The sequence below is a fragment of the Schistocerca nitens genome, chromosome 4, assembly GCF_023898315.1.
Source record: "Schistocerca nitens isolate TAMUIC-IGC-003100 chromosome 4, iqSchNite1.1, whole genome shotgun sequence".
Classification (NCBI taxonomy): domain Eukaryota; kingdom Metazoa; phylum Arthropoda; class Insecta; order Orthoptera; family Acrididae; genus Schistocerca; species Schistocerca nitens.
In genome coordinates this window covers 489,581,270-489,601,533 of record NC_064617.1, presented here as the reverse complement: position 1 = coordinate 489,601,533, position 20,264 = coordinate 489,581,270, and positions in this window count along the sequence as shown.

Below are 20,264 nucleotides of genomic sequence, written 5' to 3'. Positions count from 1 at the left end.
TGCATATTTTAACATTTATACATGTTTTTAAGGAATCCATATATTATGTTGCATTTGCATCTATTAGTTCATCGTTTGCCTCCTGCAAACATCTGTATATTCCGTTCTCAAGTCTTGCCATGATTCTAATATGGCCATTTTCATAAAGAAATCTGAGCTTATTGGCGACAAAGTCACCCAAGTGGGTAAACTGATCCCTTTTTCTGCCTGCTAAATCGTCGCCAACTTTTCTTAAGGTCTGTAAAAGACCTCGGTCTTCATCCACGTCTCTCCTGGCTCTCTTCAGTGCACTTGATCTACCACTTCCACTCGGACTTGGAGTGGTACAGGGTGACACGGTTGCAGATCCACTTTCATGTGGAGGCACAGAGATGACTGGAGTGGTTTCCACTTCCACAATGTCTTGTGGGGGCGTGGCAGACGTCACCTCTTCCATTTCTGTTACATCGAAAGGGAAACTAATGCTTCCTTCTCCTTCACCATCCCCTTCTGTGGCTGGGGCTTCCACGACCTTTAAAATACATAAGACATTTCTAAGACAAAGTGAGCTATATGTTATACACACATTTAATCAAAGTATCTTAATGTATTGAGAATTTTTTGAGTGTCCATGCGTAAATTAAATTAAAAAAGTAACAATTTTCTTTCCAGATTCCTGCTACTGCAGAGGAATGGCTGAAACTTGCCAAAGAATATGAAGAAAAATGGAATTTCCACAGGTGTTTGGGAACTATAGATGGGAGGCACATTGACATTGTTGCACCACCCAACAGTGGAACAGTTTATTTTAATTATAAAGAGCGCTTCAGCATTGTTTTGCTAGCAATTGCTGATGCTAATTATAGAATAATTTACGCTGATGTTGGCGCGCAGGGGAGGATTTCAGATGGTGGTGTCCTTAAAGACACCAAATTTTACAAAATGTTAGAAACCAAAACTTTAAATATACCACCATCAACTCCTCTTCCTGGTAGGAGCAAGCCTGTTCTATATGTTTTCGTCGCTGACGAAGCCTTTGGCCTAGAGGAAAATATTGTGAAACCATTTCCAGGTCTGCATGAAAAAAATAGTTGGCAACGTATTTTTAACTATAGAGCATGCAGGGTAAGAAGAGTAATAGAAAATGTATTTGGGATTATAAGTGCTGTTTACAGAGTGCTGAGGAAGCAAATGCTTCTCAGTCCGGAAAAGGCTACAGTGGTGGCACTAGCCTGTGTTTATTTACATAATTTTCTTCAAAACAGAAAATCTCAAAGGTATTGTCCAGCAGGAACATACGACAGAGAGGGAGATGATGGCAACGTAATACCTGGGTCCTGGAGGGACTCCCCTACTGTGCTGGAGCCACTGCCCAGAACTGGCCGAAGAACTTCATTGCTGAATGACAACAGAAGAGAATATGCTGAATACTTCTGCAGTATTCAGGACTCCATCCCATGGCAGTATGGAAAATAAGTTCCACATCATTGTTAAATGATGACATAAAGTAATATGCTCTATTCTTCTGCAGTATTCAGGACTTCAAACCATAGCAGTATGGAGAATCATGTTTTCAGTGAAATTATAAATATTCACATTATGTAAAGCAATAGCACGAAAAACTGTTGCCAAATATATGATTAATAAAATAATATAACAAATTTACTTACTGGTACTACTTCATGTGTGCTCCTATGAGAGAGTGGTTTGTAATTGTCTCTTATGAACTGCATACTTTCAAAAGCATACCATGAAGAGTGGTACACATTGCTTGTAGCACTTCCAGTTCCTTTGCTGCTCTTCCTTTTCGCTAACTCGCGAATATATTGGCTTTTTAAATTATGCCACTTGTCCTCACATTCCTTCCTTGACACGTTAAATGCCTAGGCAGTTTCCTCCCACTCGTCGTACCTTTTCTGAGCGTTCTTATAGTCTCCTAGTTTCACATCCCATGTACAGGGATGCCTGCGCACTGCCTCTATAAAATGCAGTGTATTTTGTTTTGACCAAGAAGTCACGGCAAATTTTAAAGTATTACACGCGGGCACAACACACGACACAATACACAAATAACTACACAACAAACGACAGTCGGCACCTCCAAAACTCAAACAGCCGCCAAAGAGCCTGGTACTACGCATGCGCTAATCGTCAAAACAAGCGGCAGGCGACAAGACGACAGGAAATGATAGCACTGCGCATGCGCGAGTTCTTAAAATGTCGCTCATACATGTCGCGTATATGGCCAAAAAGCGATATACAAAATGTATACGCGACATGTATGAGCTCGAGGGTCCGCATACAAGTTCCGTGAATTTTTGTGTGAGGTGATGTATCGCGACATGTTAAATTGACATGTCGCTCGTACTTGTCGCGATACATGTATCCCAGTGTAAACGTACCTTAAGTGCGGCGGTGAGGTGGTAATGTTTGAATTATTATCGGAATTACTGTCGTAATCAGGAAATTGCTACAAAATAAAATTGCCTATTGTTTCTCTTCATTCACTTGCAGCTGAGCTGAAGTAGGAAGAACTTCTCCGAAAAGCCTGCCTTGGGAAGACAGTCTGTCTCTTATTTTTTGGGGTTCCGTACCTCAGTCGGTAAAAACAGAAACCATTAGGATCACTTGAAGTCAATGCAATCAGATTTTACAGCCATTTATGTCACATATTTTGATATCCGCACAGTTAACTTATCAAAACCTATACGAACGTTTAGCTGACGGAGAACCACTGAATTAGGCAAGAAGCAAAGTTTCACAGTAAAGGAAACATCCGAAACTTTTAATTTGTAATTATATTAGAAGACAAATATATTTAGTCTGTTATCGGTTATCTGATGTCAAACTTGAAATTAAACCAATCAGTAGTTCTACATTCAGGCTGACTGGGTAGCAGTGGTAAAAGTCAAACATCAGGCAAAGAACGACTTTATCGTTCATATGACGAATTTCGGAACTTATCCATTATCATATATCCAGGATCGATTACTGCATGTACACGCCTGGAAATTGAAATAAGAACACCGTGAATTCATTGTCCCAGGAAGGGGAAACTTTATTGACACATTCCTGGGGTCAGATACATCACATGATCACACTGACAGAACCACAGGCACATAGACACAGGCAACAGAGCATGCACAATGTCGGCACTAGTACAGTGTATATCCACCTTTCGCAGCAATGCAGGCTGCTATTCTCCCATGGAGACGATCGTAGAGATGCTGGATGTAGTCCTGTGGAACGGCTTGCCATGCCATTTCCACCTGGCGCCTCAGTTGGACCAGCGTTCGTGCTGGACGTGCAGACCGCGTGAGACGACGCTTCATCCAGTCCCAAACATGCTCAATGGGGGACAGATCCGGAGATCTTGCTGGCCAGGGTAGTTGACTTACACCTTCTAGAGCACGTTGGGTGGCACGGGATACATGCGGACGTGCATTGTCCTGTTGGAACAGCACGTTCCCTTGCCGGTCTAGGAATGGTAGAACGATGGGTTCGATGACGGTTTGGATGTACCGTGCACTATTCAGTGTCCCCTCGACGATCACCAGTGGTGTACGGCCAGTGTAGGAGATCGCTCCCCACACCATGATGCCGGGTGTTGGCCCTGTGTGCCTCGGTCGTATGCAGTCCCGATTGTGGCGCTCACCTGCACGGCGCCAAACACGCATACGACCATCATTGGCACCAAGGCAGAAGCGACTCTCATCGCTGAAGACGACACGTCTCCATTCGTCCCTCCATTCACGCCTGTCGCGACACCACTGGAGGCGGGCTGCACGATGTTGGGGCGTGAGCGGAAGACGGCCTAACGGTGTGCAGGACCGTAGCCCAGCTTCATGGAGACGGTTGCGAATGGTCCTCGCCGATACCCCAGGAGCAACAGTGTCCTTAATTTGCTGGGAAGTGGCGGTGCGGTCCCCTACGGCACTGCGTAGGATCCTACGGTCTTGGCGTGCATCCGTGCGTCGCTGCGGTCCGGTCCCAGGTCGACGGGCGCGTGCACCTTCCGCCGACCACTGGCGACAACATCGATGTACTGTGGAGACCTCACGCCCCACGTGTTGAGCAATTCGGCGGTACGTCCACCCGGCCTCCCGCATGCCCACTATACGCCCTCGCTCAAAGTCTGTCAACTGCACATACGGTTCACGTCCACGCTGTCGCGGCATGCTACCAGTGTTAAAGACTGCGATGGAGCTCCGTATGCCACGGCAAACTGGCTGACACTGACGGCGGCGGTGCACAAATGCTGCGCAGCTAGCGCCATTCAACGGCCAACACCGCGGTTCCTGGTGTGTCCGCTGTGCCGTGCGTGTGATCATTGCTTGTACAGCCCTCTCGCAGTGTCCGGAGCAAGTATGGTGGGTCTGACACACCGGTGTCAATGTGTTCTTTTTTCCATTTCCAGGAGGCGTTTCAAGTTGTATGTGAAACACAAAATGGCTCTGAGCACTATGGGACTTAAGTTTTGAGGTCGTCAGTCCCCTAGAACATTCAGCGAGAAAAGCTAGAACTGTTATCTAATAGGATGGTCTCTGCATCGTCTTACATCTATGGACTTCAGTAATGGAGAAACCTATGATCAGCATAGTAGCATACTGCTCTCCCGTTATAACTTGACATGTATGCTGAATAATCGTAGGCTGATGAAAACGCTTGAAAGTTAGACTTTAATTTGATTGGGCCGGAGCAGCTTTGGGCCCAAAGTGGCAGCCGGAATTTCCACTGACATGGCCGGGCGGTCAGCGACAAAGGTGGGAGTCATCAGGTTACCTTCCATTCCGAAAGTGGTAGCACTCAGCGACTGTGTGTGACTTAAAAGGTAGGAGTAACGCGGGCACTTAGCGGGACTTATCCCAATAACCGCAGAATAGTTCCGGCAGCTCGCGTGCTTTAAAATGAATGGATATGAACGTGGCAAGAATTTAAGACTTGCCAGAGGCAGACGTTCTTAAATATATTTATGATATGTAATGATTCAAGAGAAAAAGGTACAGCAAATCCAAGCATATCAAAACAATCATCGCAGTATGATGCATCTAATATAATGTTAAGCACAGCTTTATCAGGCAAAACACAGAAGTTAGAAATTGGAGTAAAACTAATAACATTTCTAGAAACATTTCATATATTAAATGTTAAACGATGTAGTCAAGCATGATCAACAAGGTGTGGTATGATAGCATAGCACAATAACAATTTTTGCAACAAGCAAAATCACAATATTTTCTTCATTGATTGTTCCGTCGGTTCTTGGTAAAATCTTTTGTACATTATGAATGAAACACACAAAACACTAGTGTAATGGAATACTCAAAATGCTGGAACTGAAGAATATATTGTGGATGGAACACACACAACACTGGTGTAATAGAGTATTGCACCAGTGTAGTATTTGAGTAATTTTAAGTATTTTATGGTATAAATGTGTCAAACCAGAAGAGTCCTCTAAGTTTTCAGAACAAAATGGCTTCTTTATGTTGATTAATTCGTTTATTCTAATGTAATTGTTTTATTATAAGTGAATCTGCACTCGATTCGTTTGTGTTTATTTAACTTTCATGTTATGTTTTATACTTATCACTTTATAACCCTGCTTAAGTGTATTTTGTAAGACCACCATAACTGCATAAAATTGCTTTATTTGTGAATAAATTATCATACTTGTGAAACTTTAAAGGTGTGGTACTGCCTGAATTAATGTGCACATAATTCCCATTTTCATCATTTCTGATAACTGACCGTAACTGCAGTTTATTATTATTCCTTAATTCACAGAACTAGCCCGTGCTCAAATTATTACACTGTTAGACCATAATTTATTACAGATTATCTAGCTTTCCTTACCTACTGGACATAAAGCAGCCATGCGCGGCTCGACCCTACGATATCAGTGAGTCACAATTTCAATTACAGCCGTACACTGCCGAGTACCGATTCTTATTGCTAACTCACACTACTGAGTGCGTAGGAAGAGTAAGGAACCCGGGCAGCCGCACCACCCAGTGGTGACTATTATCGTAACTAGGACCGTCACTTCTCCTGGAAGTGGCCGCTCAGTTGTGCTCACAAGGCTGAGTGAATACATGAAAAATGTCCTGAACACACGAGTGTCAGACATGCGCTTATCGGATAAAGAGGCAAGGAAGAAAGAAAAGGAATTCGAGAGTCTTGAATGCCCATAATGCTCGCATGTCATGACAGTGAGGACTTTAACATCCTATTATGCTAACAACAACTACTACAGTTGACATCTTGTCTTTGAGAGACTTTCCAGAGACTCTTCTTTCACGTTCATCTACATCTGATTTTATGTTTCGAGATAGTTCCCAGTTCCCATATCCGTAAGGCTGTGCACCGACTGCTGTTGCCTCATAATATTTTGGCATGTGTCTTTCCTAGCCCTGCGTATTTCTTGGCACAGGATGTTTATAAATTAATTATGGACAGTGACTTTAATCGTGGAAAAGGTAAATAAATTACAAAAATATTTGATATAGCAGTGAATGCAGTATATCTTCAAATTTTATTTACAAATGTTCAATGTGGCTACCTTTTGTAAAACAACTAATTACTCATCTGTAATCAGTTTCTTTCCCTGACGCAGCATCCTGTGTGATAGGCAGCCATGTCGGTGAAATGATTGTACCAATTAGTATCAGTTTGTGTCTGAGGTAGTGGCTTGCGATATTTAGTCCTGAATTGTCTCTGAACCGAACTAGCGGAATTGAATTCGTGAAACCACAAAAAACACCGTGCAGGCTCTCCACCGTTATAAGACCCCATGATGACTATTGGAATAACTCATTCGCGCATGCCACCTAGCGCGAATGTCGGGAACCATCAGTGTTAGGCGGGAATAAAACTTGAAGATATGCTATATTCAGTGCTGTAGCAAACATTCCTGTAAGTTATTTACGCTTTCCACAATTAAAGTTTACTTCCGTGTAACAAATTTATAAATATCCTGCATTCTGTGTATGGGATACCACGTATAAATGGAAGTATAGGTATTTTAATTTTTTCACTGATGGGCTAAAACAATGAGACCACTGCCCACTGCGACACTGAACGCCGCCTTGTGGAGTTGCGGGCGCGTGACGTGGTAAGGAAAGTGTACTACACTCATGCTCATAAATTAAGGATAATGCTGATATATGGTGAAACAACGCTCTGGTGGGCGGTTTGCGGGTTTAAATCACCTCGGAGTATGACCATGCGCTGCATTTGACCTGCGATCGTCGCACGGTGGCGCTGGCAGCAGTCAACATACGCAGAGGTGTGTTGGTGAATGTCAGAGTACGGTGCAGCGAGTTAGTGTGCAGACGTTTTTAGACGTGCTAATGGTGACTGTGTGTTGATAATGGCTCAAAGAACACATATTGACGGCGTTATGAGGGCTAGAATACTAGGGCGACTGGAGGCTGGTCAAACACTGCAGGTCGTAGCGCGGGTACTCCGTGTTCAACGATTCCAGCAGACAGGAAACGTGTCCAGGCGCTACAGCACGGGAGGTCCACAGTGTACAACACCACAAGAAGAGCGATATCTCACCATCAGTGCCCGCAGACGGCCACGGAGTACTGCAGGTAGCCTTGCTCGGGACCTTACTGCAGCCACTGGAACAGTTGTCTCCAGACACACAATGTACAGACGACTGAACAGACATGGTTTATTCGCCCGGAGACCTGCAAGGTGCATTCCACTGACTCCTGGGCACGGGAGAGTTCGTAAAGCCTGGTGTCAAGAACACGGTACATGGTAATTGGAACAGTGGTCCCAGGTTATGTTCACGGACGAGTCCAGGTATAAACTGAACAGTGATTCTCGCCGGGTTTTCATCTGGCGTGAACCAGGAACCAGATACCAACCCCTTAATGTCCTTGAAGGGGAACTATATGGAGATCGTGGTTTGATGGAACTGTAAGAGATCAGGTGTATCGGGATGTCATTTTGCACCAGTATGTCCGTCCGCCTTTTAAGGCTGCAGTGGGCCCCTCCTTCCTCCTGATGTATGATGACGCACGGCCCCACCGAGCTGCCATCGTAGAGGAGTACCTTGAAACAGATCAGGCGAATGGAGTGGCCTGCCTGTTCTCCAGACCTAAACCCCATCGAGCACGTCTGTGATCCTCGGGGTCGACGTATCGCTGCACGTCTTCAAACCCCTACGACACTTCAGGAAATCCGACAGGCACTGGTGCAGGAATGGGAGGCTATACCCCAGCAGCTGCTCGACCACCTGATCAAGAGTATGCTAACCCGTTGTGCGGCCTGTGTACGTGTGCATGGTGATCATATCCCATACTGACGTCGGGGTACATACGCAGGAAACAGTGGCGTTTAGTAGCACATGTGTTTCGGGACGGTTTTCTCAACTTATCACCAATGTCGTGGATTTTCAGATCTGTGTCGTGTGTGTTCCCTGTGTGCCTATACTATTAGCGCCAGTTTTATGTAGTGCCACGTTGTGTGGCACCCCATTGTGCAGTTATACTTAATTTATGAGCATGAGTGTGTATAAGCGGAACATAGACGAGTGGGGAATAATTATAGCGCCGATATTGGTCTAAAAAAGGGGAATACCACTGAAATAAGCGACTTTGACGAAGGGCAGATTCTAATGGCCCAGTGCCTGGGAGCGAGCATCTCGGAAATGGTGAAGCTGGCCGGTTGTTCACGTGCTACTGTCGTGAGCATCTAAGGAAAGTGGTTGAAGGACGGTGAAATCACGCGTAGGCGACAAGGTGTTGGACGCCCACTTCTCATCAGATGATGTACACGTCAGTGGCTTGTCTGTTCTGTAAAGCGTGATAAACGGCGAGCTGTCGTGCATATGACGTCAGAGTACGATGTTGCTGCAGCGGAAGTGTGTCGGAGCATTCTGTTTAGCGCACATTGTTGAACTTGGGGCTCCGCAACAGGTGACCTTACGACTTGCCATGTAGATCCAACATCGTCACTACAACTACAATGGGCACGGGATCATCTATATTCGGTCGTGGATCAATGGAAGCGTTTCGTTTGTAGGACGAAACACATTTCTTGCTACAGCATGTCGGTGGCTGTGTCTACGCCGTCAACCTGACGAACTGCTGTCCTAAACATGCACCGCGACTTAAAAGCAGGCCGCTGCAGGCAGTATAATGCTTTGGCGAACATTCATCTGGACTTCCACTGGATCTATGGTAGTACGCGAAGGCAGCAGGTCAGCTATAGACTATGTGAACTTTATTGTAGATCACCTACATTACTTCGTGAAGTCTTTCAAGACGTTTGTGGCTTCTTCCAGCAGGATAACTGTCCGTATCACAAGACCATAGTCATGCTACAGCTGCCTGATTGTGGATTCACGTTGATGGCTTGGCCACATCATTCCCCTGAGTTGTACTCGATGAGACTTCTGGGCGGTAGCTCCGCGCCGACAAAGCACCTGCGCGTAATTTACGTGAATTGCATGACATGTGCTTAGACATCTGGTGCCACGCACCCCCGGAAACCTACCAAAAAGTGTATGCCACGCAGAACTGCTGCTTTCTTGCGTTCCAAAGGTGGAACAAGCAAATGATTATCATGTAGCGGCTCATCAGTTTATGTTGCGGTTACAGTCGTACGAGGGCGGTCCAGAAGTTAAGTTCCGATTGATCGCGAAATGGAAACCACAGTAAAAATCAGAAATGTTTTATTTGTAACAGTTAGCTACTACACCTTCCAGCTACTTCTCTACGTAGTCGCCGTTCTGACTTGACATTTGTCGTAGCGTTGTACCAAATTTCCAATACCGTCATCATAGAAGACAGCCGCCAGTGCTTTCCGCCAATTCTCTACGCTGGCCTACAGCTCGTTGTCTGTGCCAAAATGTTGTTTTCATAGCCAGCGGTTCATGTGAGCAGAGATGAAACTCAGAAGAAGACAATTCGGGCTGTATTGTGGGTAATCAAACATTTCCAATTGAAAACGATGCAGGAGCATCTTCATTGCCCCTGCAGACTGCGGCTGAGAATTGCCTTGAAGACGAAACTGCACAATAGTTATGTAATGTTGGACGCATAGCTTCAGGCGAAATTTCTCACCAGGCCCTGGTACTTGGTGGGAGATATTATTTTCTAGACATATTTACGCTCAGAAATGAGAAGAGCTACGTGTTGCAATCTAGGGCCATACTAGAGACACTGCCCAACACATCTGTGCAAAACTTCATCTCATTTTCATAGTCGTTTTCATTTCGCGACCGATCGGAACTTACTTTCTGGACGCCCCTCGTATATTATGTCACATCCTAGCCTGTGGGAATGTGGTAACTGTACTTGTGGTGAGAAAAGTCTGGAAAACCTGCGAGGGAGTTGCAAGGTAGACTGTGCTGTGAAATAATTGTTAAGAAAAAAATTCGATACACTGCGCGGTTTCCACGTTAATCATCATTGAAGGTAGCCAATCAGGTCGCTGCGCGCGCAAATTCAAGCGGCTCGCTAGTGACGCTGTCGCCAAACGCGTTCTTCGTTTGGTTTTCTAAAACCGAACAAGAAAGCGATACAAAAATTGGTCAAGGGACGCTCCAAGGGTGAAACCCGAGCCAAAGGCTGAGCAGTCTTGTGCGCAATCATTTACGCTGTCAGGACACTTGACACTAATTGTATCTGATGGGCCGCTTGAATTTGCGTGCGCAACGGTCTCATCGGCTAACTTCAATGGTGATTGATTTAGAAATAGCGCAACGTATTGAATTTTTGTCTCAACAGTTATTTCACAGCACAACCTACATGTAACACCCTTACATGCTTTTCAGACTGTTTCTAACCACCCTATAGTTGATGATCCATCATCTAATTGTAAGAACTCCTTTAAAATCTTGAGTTTGAATTTTCATGATTCTTATGTTACATAAAAGAATCCGTTGATGGAATTCCATTTAGGAATCATCTTGGTTTTAGAAATTATATTTTGACTGTCAGTAAGTAGGCAGATGTTGATTTTTCGATCCTGGTTTAATCTGGTAGCTCAGATACTCATAAAAATGCATTTGATGATAATATCATCAATATAGACGGTGAACACTATCGGAGAAACGCTGTCCGCAGCTCGTGGTCGTGCGATAGCGTTCTCGCTTCCCGCGCCCGGGTTCCCGGGTTCGATTCCCGGCGGGGTCAGGGATTTTCTCTGCCTCGTGATGACTGGGTGTTGTGTGCTGTCCTTAGGTTAGTTAGGTTTAAGTAGTTCTAAGGGACTGATGACCATAGATGGTAAGTCCTATAGTGCTCAGAGCCATTTGGACCATTTTTTGGAGAAACGCTGAACAGAAATGAAAAAGTAAAATAGGACTTTAAAATTACGTCAACAATGAAGTGCTAAGGGATGGAGGTTAAGTTCGGACAGGGAAGAATGGAGGAAGATATCCGACGTCAACACTTCAAACTAATTAGTCCGAGATTTGAGTTAAGCTGTTTAAAAGAACCTGCAGAACATCTTCATTTGGGTGGGCGGACATAAATTTGAATCGTCGTCTTCCTGAAGGCGAGGCCAATATCTCATGCCGTAAACCTGTACTTACTCTCATATTAGGACAGTAAGTACGAGTAATAAAAACGAAAATGAAACGGGAGCGGACGTAAAGTAACCGAAAGAAGTAAATTACGACAGTACTTCAATAAAATAAACGACAGATAGCGTAATTTATTTTTACAACTTATTGTCTTAATCCAAACATAAACTGGAGTATGAGAAACAGGAAAATATTCATCTTCTCGAATTTAATTTCATTTTCTTCGCATATAACATTGATTTTTCAGCCCCGACAATGTATTCAGTTTTAGAGTGATTTCTGTAATTACTTTTTATTTTTGAACAATTTGATAAATTCTCCTCGTTTAAAATGTCAGAGCGAATATATTTTTCAAAATCGATAAAAAATTTTATGGTGAAAACTCGGTTTCGGTTAGTCAAATGAGAATATTTTAAAGAACTGTACTTTACACGAATCTTCTTAAATCACTTGCATAATTTATCTGTACGTTATTCATGCGTCAACGATCTCTACTATCGTTTTATATCCCATATACAGTATAACTGTCTGATGCATGCATTGCAGATTTGACTCGTGTTATTTTTACATGTTACGATCTGTTGCAGTCCTTCAGCATGAGAGGCATATTTAATTTTTATAATAAGTTCTTCATTTGTTTTTAATCTCTTAATACATTAGGTAGCAAAGTACTTTCTTGAAGATGGCTATTACATAGCCGAAACAGGGTATTTTATTCAAAAAGCTGTGCGATCTAGAAAATTACATAAAAATTGTAGCGCTGTTTGTGTTTTTGTTTCGCGTTTGTGTGTCTTCTAATGATGAAAATGTACATTTACAGCAGCGTTCTATCTGCTGGAATATCTTCGAAATGAAGAAGACAGCTGGCAAGATCCGGCACACAGAAATGTAATGTAATCCACTGATTCACCTGAAGATGGGGGTGTAAGCCTTCAAAATGCATTGTGGTGGAAAATAAAAGTGAATGACACAGATAGTTGTTCTGATTTATCTTTTAGTCTGTCTTGACCAGAATGTCGATCGTGCAGAACGGGCTTTGCAATAGCGGCCGTATCGCGACAGACGTCCCCATAGGCTGACCCCGCGGCTGTTAGGGTGGCAGGAAGGCCAGTGTTCCGCCTATAGGGCCGTGGGACCGGGCGGGCGCGGCGGCATCGGCAGGCACACAATGCGATTTAACGAGCAATTACCGGCTCGTTGTGGCCGCGGCAATCCGGCCGTGCCTCGGCTGCGCTCCGGGGTCCGGAGTAACGACCTGGCGGGGGAGTGTGCGGCGCGGCGCGGCGAGGCGCCACAGCCTGGCCGGCGTCGGCGTCGCCGTAGCGTCGGCCGCGCTATCGGTCCGGGTAGCGCCGAGGCGACAGCGACAGCGCGCACAACCTGTTGCTGACGCCTCTCCATCCGCTCCGCGAGCTGGATGAGGCGATTTTGTTTCAACGATCCGGACAGGAACAGTGAACTATTGCCCCGTTAAAATTATTTGATACTTGACACATCATGGCCTGGAGCGGGTTTCCTCCAATCAGAGCGCTCAGCGTCACACCCGAACCGTTCTGCGCTGCCAAACAGCCGCAACAGTTGGTCAGTTCACCTTGTCTGGCTTTCTTTCTTGTTGTCTTTGGATTCCGAATGCTGGGTCTGACCCTTTAATTTTGTATTTCATCCCACTTGACAACCGCAAAATGACAACCTCGTACAAACACACACACACACACACACACACACACACACACACACACGACTCTATGCTAACGATATACACACGTTTTATACGCAGGATTAACAAAACACTAATGGATCCTTCCGCACTAGACGCGATTCGGCGTCACATATACAGTTATCATAATCACAGAGATCGGCTTACATTAGAAAGTTTCGCATGAAACTACGTGTAGCCAAATTTTTGGAGGCTGCAGTTCGATGTTGTTACGGGAATATCAGAGTCATAAACGTAGAAACTTACAGCATTTTACTCGTAGCGCAGTGGCTACCCTCTCCTGAGGAACATCATAGATTCGAAACTCGTAGAACACAGCACAATTTTTTTGTTTCTACATCTAATTAAAAGACTTTCATAATTATTATTTTTATTCAGTTAATAATGAGCGTATGGCATTGGTGGCCGGGAGACCCCTCGCGGGGCGGTTCGGCCGCTGCTCCACAAGTTCTTTAACGCCACTACGGCGACTTGCGAGTGAATGAGGATGAAATGATGATGAAAGACACACAACACCCAGTCATCTCGAGGCAGATGAAAATCCCTGACCCCGCCGGGAACCGAACCCGTGACCCCGTGCGCGGGAAGCGAGAACGCTACCGTAAGTTCACAAGCCGCGGACTTTATTCAGTTAATTGATTTAAATATAATTCTTTAAAATTTCTAATACTTTGCCGCCTTATTTTCGTTGTGGTTTTGACTATTCTATTTCTCCCTTTTTTTTTCTTCCTGTCATTCTTTTTACATTTGCAATCTGTCAGTGTCGTCTATAATCTATAATCAAGTGCCAACTACTACTGCTCATCGGCTGATAAAGTGGCAGTTCGTGTGGCTGGTGTAACGGTAGTTTCAGGTAGCCAATGAATGATAGAGCTGAAACCGAAATTTTTCTGCCTTGAGTTTGCTCATAGAGGTTAGCTTTAACCGCCGAGAACAAAGAGATCGTGATTTTAGTTCTGTCGCTGATTGATGACCGTCGTTTGCTCGGCTACAGCGCACATCACGATGTTGTGATTAGGTTAGGACAAGAGTTTAAATCCAGGGCTGCAAAACGTGTCTCTTAAAATCGGCTGTCAACAGAGTATTTCCGTCATACCTCGTGGCGGCCGCATCTTACATTGCTTCGCGTTAGACATTAACAGCACTTTGTGACATGATCTATAACCATGGCATTTGATTATGTAGACCTTATCACTCTCTTAGAAAAACTCGAGTTTTATGCAAAACGTAGTGGTGAATAACTCAAACAATGTTGGAAGGGTAGAAAATTTTAGTGACTGGGGAGGAATCACAAAAGGAGCCCAACAGAGTTGAATTTTGGGCCCCCTCTATTCCTTCTATATGTGAATGACCTACTACTTAACATTCAACAAAGAGAATTTGTGCTTTTTGCAAGAGTCAGTAAATAGGGTACAACGCTCCCAATTTTTGGCTGTATATATTGAAAACTTGAACTGGAAAAACCATATTACTGAGCTGTTCAAACAGTTAAGTTCAGCTACTGTTGTTCTTCGTGTAATTACTAATCTTGGAAATAAACGCATTAACCTCCTGACATATTTACAGTCAGTAATGGCTTATGGAATAATGTTCTGGACCGACTCACCACTTAGGAAGAAAGTATTTTTTGCACAAAAATAAAAAATACAAAACAGCGGTTCTACAAGGGAATAAAATTGCGCAGTGAATTTCCAAAGGAGGTTAAAGAGGCAACTAAAACTGAAATGTTTAATAATTAAGGCATACCTCTTAAATAATCCAAACTACAAATTCAAGCATTATTTTGATAATACGGAGTAGGGAATGGCGAAAAATTGACATTATTTAATAATAAACAATTTTCATTCTCAGTAAACTGCCGTGTTTTAATGACTCTTAGTTTAAAAACTTACACCCAGAAAATGTAACTGAAAATTCTAGCTACTTTCCATTCTCTTGAGGTCAACATTCCATTCGTTGTGGTGAAGTGCTTGCTCAGCTTTTTCAGATGGGGTCAGGAGAGAACCTGAGGAACTCTGTAAAATGACAGAGGTATCGCGTAGATCCTGATGTGTGTTTGTGCTTGCATGTGTGTGTGTGTGTGTGTGTGTGTGTGTGTGATAGAGAGAGAGCGTTATATAGTGCAGTGTATGTGTAATGTGGCCAACTGTAGTATTACACCTGTCCTGCCCATCGCGTCTAACAAATGACCGAGCGAGGTGGCGCAGTGGCTAGGACACTGGACTCGCATTCTGGACTCGCATTCGGGAGGACGACGGTTCAATCCCGTGTCCGGCCATCCTGATTTAGGTTTTCCGTGATTTCCCTAAATCGCTCCAGGCCAATGCCGGAATGGTTCATCTGAAAGGGCACGGCCGACATCCTTTCCCTTCCTTCTCTAATCCGATGAGACCGATAACCTCGCTGTCTGGTCTCCTCCCCCAAAACACCCCCGCCCCCCCACCACACACGTCTAACAAATGGAACCCAAATAAAGGTAGTGCCATACCGCATGGCCTCAGAAACATTTCACTCGACGCTATTTTCAGGCGTGAATCAGGCAGTCACTCTGAGCACTGATTAACTGAACCTAATGGTAGCCACGTAGATGTATAGGAAGGACTGTGCCACAGTCATAACAATGGTTCAAATGACTCGGAGCACTATGGGACTTAACATCTGAGGTCATCAGTCCCCTAGAACTTAGAACTACTTAAACCTAACTAACCTAAGGACATCACTCACATCCATGCCCGAGGCAGGATTCGAACCTGCGGCCGCAACGGCCGCGCGGTTCCGGACTAAAGCGCCTAGAATCTCTCGGCCAAAACGACCGGCCATAACAATGGGAATACGCCAAATACGACTCCTCAATTGCGATATATTTTGCATTCAAGGTTTTCACAACAGCAAAAAACTAATATTAAGCACTGAAATATGAAGGAAAGAGTGCAATAGAGCTCAATATGTAGTTCATAAGTTATCAAATTAGCGAAAACGTAATCAATAAAGCTCCTATAATGTTGAGGCTCTAGCATCTCGCCATGTTGTCCCAACAGCGGAGGTTGCCACTGTACGTAACAGTTACTACTGCTATCGTCGCTGTTCAAAGCAGCATTCCACATGAGCATTCCAGTTGTGCGTATCTGCCTGCAGTTACTCTTACTTCAGGTACTTTGGATTTGCGCGACTCTGAAAAGAACAGCTCGATGTAATCATAGGGTCGAGCGGCACATGTCTGTTTCCATGCCAAGCAGCTAACCCCCTGCAAATAATAATCTGTAGCTCTGATCCTGCGGTCAAATAGTCTATGCGCTGACTAGACTTGCCAGTTAGTAAAGTACACATAAATACGAAATAAAAGTTAAATGAACAATCTATTAACAATGGTTCTATTCAAACGTCTGTAATTGATATACACGACAGTGAATTATGTTGAATAATATTTATTCAAGAAAGGGCAAGAACGCAAGCGATCCCAAGAACTACCGACCGATCTCCTTACTGTGCCATTTATATAAAATCTTGGAAAGAATGATTTTGGACAGACTATCTGATGTGGTAGAACCATTGCTCATATCAGAACAAGCCGGATTTCGACCACGGAGAAGCTGTACTTCATAAGTACTTCACCTAACACAATATACAGAAGACGGCTATGAAAACAACAAAGTCACTGGAGTAGCTTTTATTGACTTGACATCAGCCTACGATATGGGGACTACAAACTCATCCAAATGATTGAGTGCTTTCTTCAGAACAGAACGTTTTTTGTTGCATTTCAAGCTCAGCGGAGCAGATGGACGAATGTAAAGAACGGCCTTCCGCAAGGGAGTGTGCTAGCTCCTGTACTTTTTAACATCTACAGAAATGATCATCCCTGCCCGCAAGGGACAAAGAGATTTATTTATCTCATGTACCGAAACGTACTGAGTGGTCACGAGTAAAAATAGTTTGAAGGAGGTTAAACTTCGCAGAAAAAGTACGAAGTTTGAATGGAGGCTCTACAAATTCGGGTGTGAAGAAAGTCTGCAAGCGATATGATGAAAGTCGTTCAACCAAAACTGCTCCAAGAAACGGCAGAAAGCCAATATTAATTGATCAAGACTGTCGTGAGGAAATCCCTTCTGTTAGTGTGGAATTTATTGTTAGAGGCGTTGTCGATTTCCTCTATCCAGCCGCTGCTGTAGTACCGCAGCTGAGATTCCCGCTACTCGCGCGCCTCGGTCCGCATTCTGGCGTTCGGAGCTCGCTTCAGGGGCGAACCGATCGGAAATTTCCAGCGGGCGACCTGGCGCTGGAGTGCCCCTGGAAAGGGGCCGGCGCTGGCGGCGATCTCTCAGCAGCGCGGCGTCCACGTGACGTGACGAGGCGCGACCGGCCGCCCGCGCACCGCGTCTTAAAAAGAAGCCGCCTGGAGGCGGGCCAGCGCCGCGGGTGGAATGAACGCGCGCCCAAATTACGTGCCTGCAGCTCGCCCCGCAATACGTCACTGGCCGGTGGCGGCGGGTTCGCTGAACCGGTTGCACGGATGTGTGCCGACCTACCTGTCGCTACACCACAGTAAAGCAGAACATCTGAATAAAATGAGTGTGGATATTAGGCCGCGTTATTTTGAGACACTAAAACACCAAATACAATTTCTCTATACACGGAAACTAATTACCGCGGAATACCAAACTTGGTGGCATTTATGTCCAGAGTATGAGGTCCATGATTTCCATGCGTCACAGCGCCACCGTCCAGTTCCAGCCATGGTCCCCAGGTGCCGTGATCACTCATCGTGATTCATAGTCTCGCATACCAGACCAATCACAGTTTATCAACATGAGCTTGGACAAGGAGCAGCGCATTATTGGTAAAGCTCTATTATCAAAACAACAGCGATGCTGCAGCTGCATTTCGAGAATATCGCCGGCTGAAAGGATTACGGAAGCGTCCTCTTCCTCCACCTGCTGTGCGGTGCATGATGAGGAACTTAGAATCAACTAGAGAATTGGGCGTCGTTTCAGGAAGAGGCCGAGACCGGTTGCACCACAGGTGGTTGATCAAATCGCTGTTGCTATGGCAGACAACGCTGCGCGCAATTCTCGATCGTCAGGCAGTGCGCGTCCTGTGTGACGACAGCTGAACATCCAGTGGTCCACTGTACGGAAGGTGCTTCGAACCATTCTCAAATGGTATCCGTAGAAAATCCATATCGAACAGCAGCTTGCACCACAGTGTAAGTAGGTTGTTTATGTTTTCTTATTGGCAACGTTACGTAGCGCTCTGTATGAAAATCACTGGCTGTGCTGTGTGCAGTCTGTGGCTAGTTTGCATTGTTGTCTACCATTGTAGTGTTGGGCAGCTGCATGCGAACAGCGCGTAGCGTTGCGCAGTTGGAGGTGAGCCGCCAGCAGTGGTGGATGTGGGGAGAGAGATGGCGGAGTTTTGAAATTTGTAAGACTGGATGTCATGAACTGCTATGTATATTATGGCTATTAAGGTAAATACATTTTTTGTTCTCTATCAAAATCTTTCATTTGCTAACTATGCCTATCAGTAGTTAGTGCCTTCCGTAGTTTGAATCTTTTATTTAGCTGGCAGTAGTGGCGCTCGCTATATTGCAGTAGTTCGAGTAACGAAGATTTTTGTGAGGTAAGTGATTTGTGAAAGGTATATGTTAGTGTCAGTCAGGGCCATTCTTTTGTAGGGATTATTGAAAGTCAGATTGCGTTGCGCTAAATTATTGTGTGTCAGTTTAAACACAGTCATGTATAATTGTTCAAAGGGGACGTTTCAACAGGACGCACAGCGACGTGTTTACTTCGCTCTCCACTTCCACGGAAGGATTGAAATTGACGAGGGCTGGCCCTGCACTATCCTACGGATAGAGGAAGCTCATTTTTCTCTGACGGGTGGGGTGAACACACAGAATTGCCGAGTGTGGAGCTCTCCACCTTCAGTCACTGTACATGAAGTTCCTCTGAATGGTGAACGTGTCACCGTATGGCGTGGCTTCAGGGCCACGTTCATCATTGGTCCATTCTTGTTTGAACAGGTTGGCGCTCAAGTACCAATGACGTGTAGTGTGACTGCCAGCGTTACTGCCATATGCTTCGCCAGCATGTCATACACGCGCTACAGGAGAGAGATGCACTGAACAGTTTTCATGCAAGATGGAGCCCCACCGCACATCGCTCGTGAAGTTCACCTGCTTCTCCGAAATACATTTCGAAACGATCGAATTATCTGCAGATCGTTTCCAAATTCTTGGTCGGCACAATCATGTGATCTCATTCCCTGTGATTTCTGGTTGTGGGGTTATCTGAAGGACAGGCTTTAGCAGGAAAACATTCACACTTCTGCTGATCTGAAGTGCAGCATATCAAGAGGGGTAACCAGCATACCTACGGATATGCTTAGTTTTGCTATGCAGAATGCAATCCTGCGTCTTCAGACTCTTCTGGACTGTGATGGGTGCCATATTGAGGCCCTTTCGTAGCGGTAATGGTACCAGTATGTAAAGGAATGATGTACGGTAGTAACACATTAAAAGTGTTTTAATTGAATTTATTCTGCATTATTTCTCTTCTCCATGTCCTTGACATTAATGCTACTAAATTTGGTCCTCGTACGGTAATTAGTTTCCGTATTATAACGTGTTAAACATGGAAAGTTTAATTATAACCACCCGGTATTCCGAAGGCTCGACCGAATTTGCAGTGATCCTCTTCAGGGCGGCTGAAGGGGACCGCTGCAAAGCCAGTCGAAACGGCAGCATTTTACTTGTTTCAGTGTTTCATACTGACGCGGCATAGTACACAAAATGATTTTATTCAAATTGACACTGCCCGTGAAAGTCAGTGGATTTAAAGCAGAACGTGCTTACCAGCATCACTCTCAGATACGTCAGCACAGTCAATGTCAGATTCTGATTCCACTCGTCTCCGATTGATCTGAACTGTTACACTTACTGGGATGTTCTACAGACATAACCGGCCATTGTGGCCGAGCGGTTCTAGGCGCTTCAGTCCGGAACTGCGCTGCTGCTTCGGT